This window comes from Ranitomeya imitator, chromosome 1 (genome assembly GCF_032444005.1).
Source record: "Ranitomeya imitator isolate aRanImi1 chromosome 1, aRanImi1.pri, whole genome shotgun sequence".
NCBI lineage: Eukaryota > Metazoa > Chordata > Amphibia > Anura > Dendrobatidae > Ranitomeya > Ranitomeya imitator.
This window is the reverse complement of record NC_091282.1, coordinates 1,068,013,085-1,068,019,218: the sequence shown is the minus strand read 5'-3', so window position 1 is coordinate 1,068,019,218 and position 6,134 is coordinate 1,068,013,085. Positions and strand designations below refer to the sequence as shown.

General features: G+C 45.9%; 1 non-coding gene across 1 annotated transcript; it reads right to left on the bottom strand.

Annotated features, from left to right (window-relative positions):
- Nucleotides 1-471: 471 nt before the first annotated feature.
- Nucleotides 472-543, bottom strand: TRNAC-GCA (transfer RNA cysteine (anticodon GCA)). The gene has a single exon. It is a non-coding gene; the product is annotated as a tRNA-Cys (tRNA).
- Nucleotides 544-6,134: the final 5,591 nt, after the last annotated feature.

The following is a 6,134-nucleotide window of genomic DNA, read 5'->3' as shown; positions in this document are numbered from 1 at the left end:
CATCCAGTTCAGCCTATATTCCATTATAATAAATACCCAGATCTACGTCCTTCTACAGAACCTAATAATTGTATGATACAATATTGTTCTGCTCCAGGAAGACATCCAGGCCTCTCTTGAACCCCTCGACTGAGTTCGCCATCACCACCTCCTCAGGCAAGCAATTCCAGATTCTCACTGCCCTAACAGTAAAGAATCCTCTTCTATGTTGGTGGAAAAACCTTCTCTCCTCCAGACGCAAAGAATGCCCCCTTGTGCCCGTCACCTTCCTTGGTATAAACAGATCCTCAGCGAGATATTTGTATTGTCCCCTTATATACTTATACATGGTTATTAGATCGCCCCTCAGTCGTCTTTTTTCTAGACTAAATAATCCTAATTTCGCTAATCTATCTGGGTATTGTAGTTCTCCCATCCCCTTTATTAATTTTGTTGCCCTCCTTTGTACTCTCTCTATAGAAAAGTGCATACAGGGGGCACTCGGAGTTGAACCAAGGACCTCTTGATCTGCAGTCAAATGCTCTACCACTGAGCTATACCCCCTATACCCCCTAGGTTCCAACCCAATAGAGGAGCAGACATTTCCTGCTGCCATTAGGGTCCGGGAGGAGGTGACATTGGCTGCCCTGCTACTCTGTAGTGGGGGGTGACAAGTGTAACATGGGGTAACGATGATGGAGAAATGCACAGGATAATAGTGAGAGCGACAGAAGGCAGTGTATGGTATGGAGCAGTCAGGGGGTGGGCTGCAGGATCCCCCCATACTGTATGTGACGCCCAGGAGACCGGGATACCCACCACCGGACCAATGGAGTCTGTCTCTTGAGGGGGATGTCACGGGTGGCTTGACCCGGTGCTGTGGCCTCAGGCAATGCACAGTGTAAGGGGTATCATGAGGGGACAGGCACTTACTTGATCAGCAGAAGGTTCTCCCAGCGGTGACGATCTCGATCCTGGATAGATGGCTATTGTCCAAATGAAAGACTGAGGCACTGAAACGTTTAACCAGTTTACTTTAACATAAAAGGATTTACAACCAGTCCTGTCACCGGAGTCTGTATGGGAACTCTGAGTTACTTTGACCCTGCCGGGGTCTTCGCCTCTTATTGTGCGCAATTTCTGTGTGGCCCTGCTGCTGTATGTGAACTGGCTGCCGGCCCAATCTGTCCTCTCCGGGTCCTGGTTTGACGGGCAACCCGAGTCCTTTTATCGGTTTACCCCCTCTGGGAGTACCGCTGAACTCTGTGTCTGTTGCTGCATCCGACCCTAGTGAAGCTGATATCACCTCACGTTTTTCCGGTTGCTGTATTATATATAATGAATACAGCCACGGATCCGGTATCCGTCTTTGCGCCTGTTCTGGGTAGTGATTAATGCTACCCTGTTCTCACAATGTCCTTTTTCTCTATCCCTCTTCTCCTCAGGCCGGTGATTTAGGCCTGGTAACAGTCACAGGGCTGTTAGAGATTCAACTGTATGACCTCTCACTATCAGCTCCTTGGCCCAACTGCCATTTCTTCTCTCAGACCAGAATGGATCAAGGGGAGTCTCTGGAGCTCCCCCTTCTGGCCGGAGGTGGTAGTGCAGTCTTGCTATTTTAGTATTTGTACTTACTGTCAGTAACTATTTTTGTGGCAAATACCCCTAGGGGTGCCACATTCCCCCTTAGTTAAGAACAGTACTCCGGGACTGTGGGACAATAACATTTTGAAATAACAATTAATATGTACAGAGTCTTAAAAATGAAAAGTTACAAAAACCACTCAAGGAAACAAAAATAGAGTTCTGTAAAAAGTCACTTCAAATAGCGTCCATTAATACAGTTCTATCCTTGAAGGTATTAGGAACGGCACTGTACTTAGTGTCCAGGAATTTAGTTCCATTTTTCCAACGGAGTTATCAATATAAAGTCTAAAGAAAGTTCAAAAAGAGCAAAAAGCAAAGTTCAAAAAGCAGTCTTTCCGGAGCTTTGATTTAGTGCCTCCGGGCTGATAAAAAGTTCAAGAATATGCAATAAGTTCATACAGACAAGTCTCTGTAGGCACTGGGCTTAAACGTTGCAGACTGATAGCAATGACTATACTACATTTTCTGTTTAACTATATACGGCATAACATATATACAATTCACATTATGAGCTTTATAGTTGGTAATCTGCATACCTGGCCGGTAATTGACCCTGGGTACTACGCTGTGATCTCCGTAATAGCGGTGTCTCTTCATGTGGTGTACTACTGTCTACTGCGGATGTAGTATCTGCCCGCTCTGCTAAAGATAATTCCACGACTATGGAGTTGGCAAGTCCACCGTGAATGGGATTACTCTGACCAGGAATCTGTTCTTCCTGGCCTGGAACCTCCTGTAGTACGGGGTCAGCCTCTTCCTGTCTTGGGACTTCTGGTATTGGGTTCGGTGTTGGGTAAAAGGCCACCATGGGAACCACTACTGCACCATGGTATGTTAGTAGGGTTTTGGGAAAGTCTCCTATACAGGTGTGATACACTTCCTCTTCTTTTTCCTTTACTGGTTGAACCTGTATGGGTTGAATAACTTCTGGTTCTGGCTGGACAACGTCTGGCTCTTTCAATGCTTCCGGACATAATTTAAGATTGTCTCTTGACACTAGTACAGATGTTAAGCCTCCGTTTTTGCTAATGAGACACATTTTAGGATTATCCACTCTTGTTGGTAAAACTGTGTAGGGTACGGCTTCCCACTGATTGTCCAGTTTATTGGTTCGACGATTTCTCTTGAGCACTTGGTCACCCGGTCTTAATGGGGTCGCTAGAGCATTCTGGTTGAAAGTTCGCTCTTGTCTTTCTCTAGTTTGCTGAAGGCTTCTTTCCACACTCTCTTGCACTTGGCGATACTGCTTTTGCCGTATGATATCCCAATTGGAGTCTTGAACTTCTGCGTCTGGTTTCAGAATTCCCATTTCTAGATCGATTGGTAATTGGCCGGGTCTTGCACGCATAAGGTAAGCTGGGGTGCAGTTGGTGGAGCTCACCGGGACATGATTATACAGATCCACCAAGTCAGGCAATTTCTCTGGCCATTGATTCCTTTCTGTCTCAGGTAAAGTCTTTAGTAGGTCTATTACAATATGGTTCATCTTCTCGCATAAGCCGTTTGTTTGTGGATGATAGGCCGTCGTCCGGATCTTTTTGCAACCATACATATTACAGAATTCTCTGAAGATCTCTGATTCAAAGGCTGTACCTTGGTCGGTGAGAACCTGTTCCGGATATCCATGGGGTCTACAAAAGTACGTTTGGAACGCTTTGGCTGCTGTTTTTGCTGTCAGATTTTTTACGGGTACTACTACCAAGAAACGTGAATAATGGTCCACGATGGTCAAGGCATAGACATAGCCGGACCGGCTTGGTGTCAACTTCACGTGGTCCATGGCTACAAGTTCAAGTGGTTGTTTGGTGATTATGGGCTGTAGTGGTGCTCTTTGGTTCTTTTGATCGTTTCTTCTGAGGTTGCACGGGCCACAATTTCTGCACCACTGTTCGATTGATTTTCTCATCCCGACCCAATAAAATCTTTCTCTTAGAAGTACTTCTAACTTTTTCCAACCGAAGTGACCAGCACCATTATGGTAAGCTTCGAGGACCATCTTCACATCTTGTTTAGGCACAATAATCTGCCAAACCAATTCATGTGTTTTCGGATTGGTGTATCTTCTACAGAGCTTCCCTTGATACAGGAACATTTTGCCTCTCTCTTTCCAGAGTTGATGCGTCTCTTCTGGGGCATCCTCATAGGGATATGCACTTTGCTCAGTCAACAGTTCCTTCACCAACTTCACAGCCGGATTGCTGTCTTGGGTGTCAGCCCATCTATGGTGTGCTAACGGATTAAAATTCACCTCTTGTTGTTTCTGATAGGTACTTGACTGATGATGTTTTGCCTTGGGACGATGGAAGGCTGGTAGTTCAATTTCTTCAAGCTCCCCCGTTTCCTCTTCTACATCTCTCAAGTGTGGCATCCGGGATAGGGCATCGGCATTTCCATTCTTGCGACCTGCTCGATACTTGATTATGAAGTTGTAATTAGATAACCGGGCTATCCATCGCTGTTCTAACGCACCTAATTTGGCTGTGTCCAGGTGGGTCAACGGATTGTTGTCAGTATAGACAATAAATTCTGCAGCGGCCAGATAGTGTTTGAAACGCTCCGTCACAGCCCAAACTACTGCCAGTAGTTCCAATTTGAAGGAGCTGTAATTTTCTGAATTTCTTTCAGTAGGCCGGAGCTTTCTACTTGCAAAGGCGATGACTTTCTCCCGACCTTCTTGCTTTTGTGACAGCACCGCTCCTAGTCCCACATTACTGGCATCGGTGTAGAGGATGAAAGGTTTATGGTAATCTGGGTATGCCAGAACCTCTTCTCCGGTTAGTACCTTCTTTAGTTGTTCAAAGGAGTCTTCCCTTTCGTCGTTCCACTGAAAAGGAGGGTTTCGGTTTGAAGGTTTCTTCGTCTGCCCTACCAAGGTGTCTTGCAAGGGTGCTGCCAACTTGGTAAATCCTTTTATAAATCTGCGATAGTAACCCACCAATCCCAGGAATTGTCTCACTTCTTTTGCGCTGGTAGGTCTTGGCCAATCCCTTATGGCGCTTATTTTCTCGGGATCTGGTGCTACTCCCTCCGAACTCACGATGTGTCCCAGGTACTGTACCTTTGGCTTGAGAAGGTGACATTTGGATGGCTTGACTTTCATGCCATACCTGGATAAGGCTTCGAACACTTCTGCCAGGTCTATTAAGTGTTGTTCGTAAGTCTTTGAGTAGACGATCACATCATCTAGGTACAGGAGGACGGTCTCGAAGTTCTTGTGTCCGAGGCAGCATTCCATCAGCCGCTGGAAGGTACCGGATGCGTTGCAGAGTCCGAACGGCATGCGATTAAATTCACATAGACCCATTGGTGTGGTGAATGCCGTCTTTTCCTTATCTCTCTCAGCCACAGGGACTTGCCAATACCCGCTTGTTAAGTCTAAGGTGGAAAAATAATTAGCAGATTTCAAAGCAGTTAAGGACTCTTCTATCCTAGGCAAGGGGTAGGCGTCTTTATGGGTGATGTTATTAATCTTCCGGTAGTCTACGCACATTCTCATGGTTCCGTCCTTTTTTTTGACAATCACTAGAGGGGCCGCCCAGGGGCTACAGCTGTCTCTTATTACCCCGGCCTGTTTCATTTCCCTCAGCATATCTTTTGCACATTGATAGTGAGCGGGCGGTATGGGTCTATATCTTTCTTTTATTGGGGGATGGTCACCTGTGGGGATTGTGTGTTCTACCCCTTCTATCCGTCCGAAGTCCAATGGGTGTTTACTGAAGACTTGTTCATATTCCGTCACTAGCCTATACACCCCTTGTTTTTGATGGGTAGGTGTTGAATTTATGTCCACGTGTAGCTGTTGGCACCAATCCTCCATTTCTCCATCTGAGCCATTGCCTTCCACCTGACAGGTTGGTTCTAAGGGCTCAATGGTTGTGATGGCATTGTTGTCAACAGTATATAGCTTTGCCATTGTAGCATACCTTGGCAAAGTGACCTCTTCCTCTCCACAGTTCAAAAGTCGTACCGGCACTCGTCCCCGGTGTACCTCGACTATCCCTCGTGCTGTGAGTATAGTGGGCCTGCTGTCGGTGTACACTGGTTCTATTAAGGCTTGATAATCTCGTCCCTTAGTACCAATGGCTGCTCTACACCATACCAGCATTTCTGTTTTTGGTGGGATTACAATAGACGTTGGATCACTTACCCTCACACTGCCGATTTCTCCACCTGCAACTTCTACCTGTTGCCTTAACATCAATACTTTTATTTCCCTCCGGAGAACTCTCTGCTGGCAGGATTGGGCAGTTTCAGCAATTTGCTGTAAGACAGAAATGACTTCGGAAAAGCAGTTCTCTAACACATTCATTCCTATCAATACAGTTGGTTCACAGTTCCGCCGGTCAACATCAACAACAATTATACCCTGTTTCTTCAGTTCTACTTTACCAATCTTTATGGTCATCTCCCTGAATCCTAGTTTCGGTACCAACTTACCATTACTGGCCCATATATCTAGTTCAACATCAGAGGGCCCTTTATCAATATCTGCATCAGCCCAGTACCTC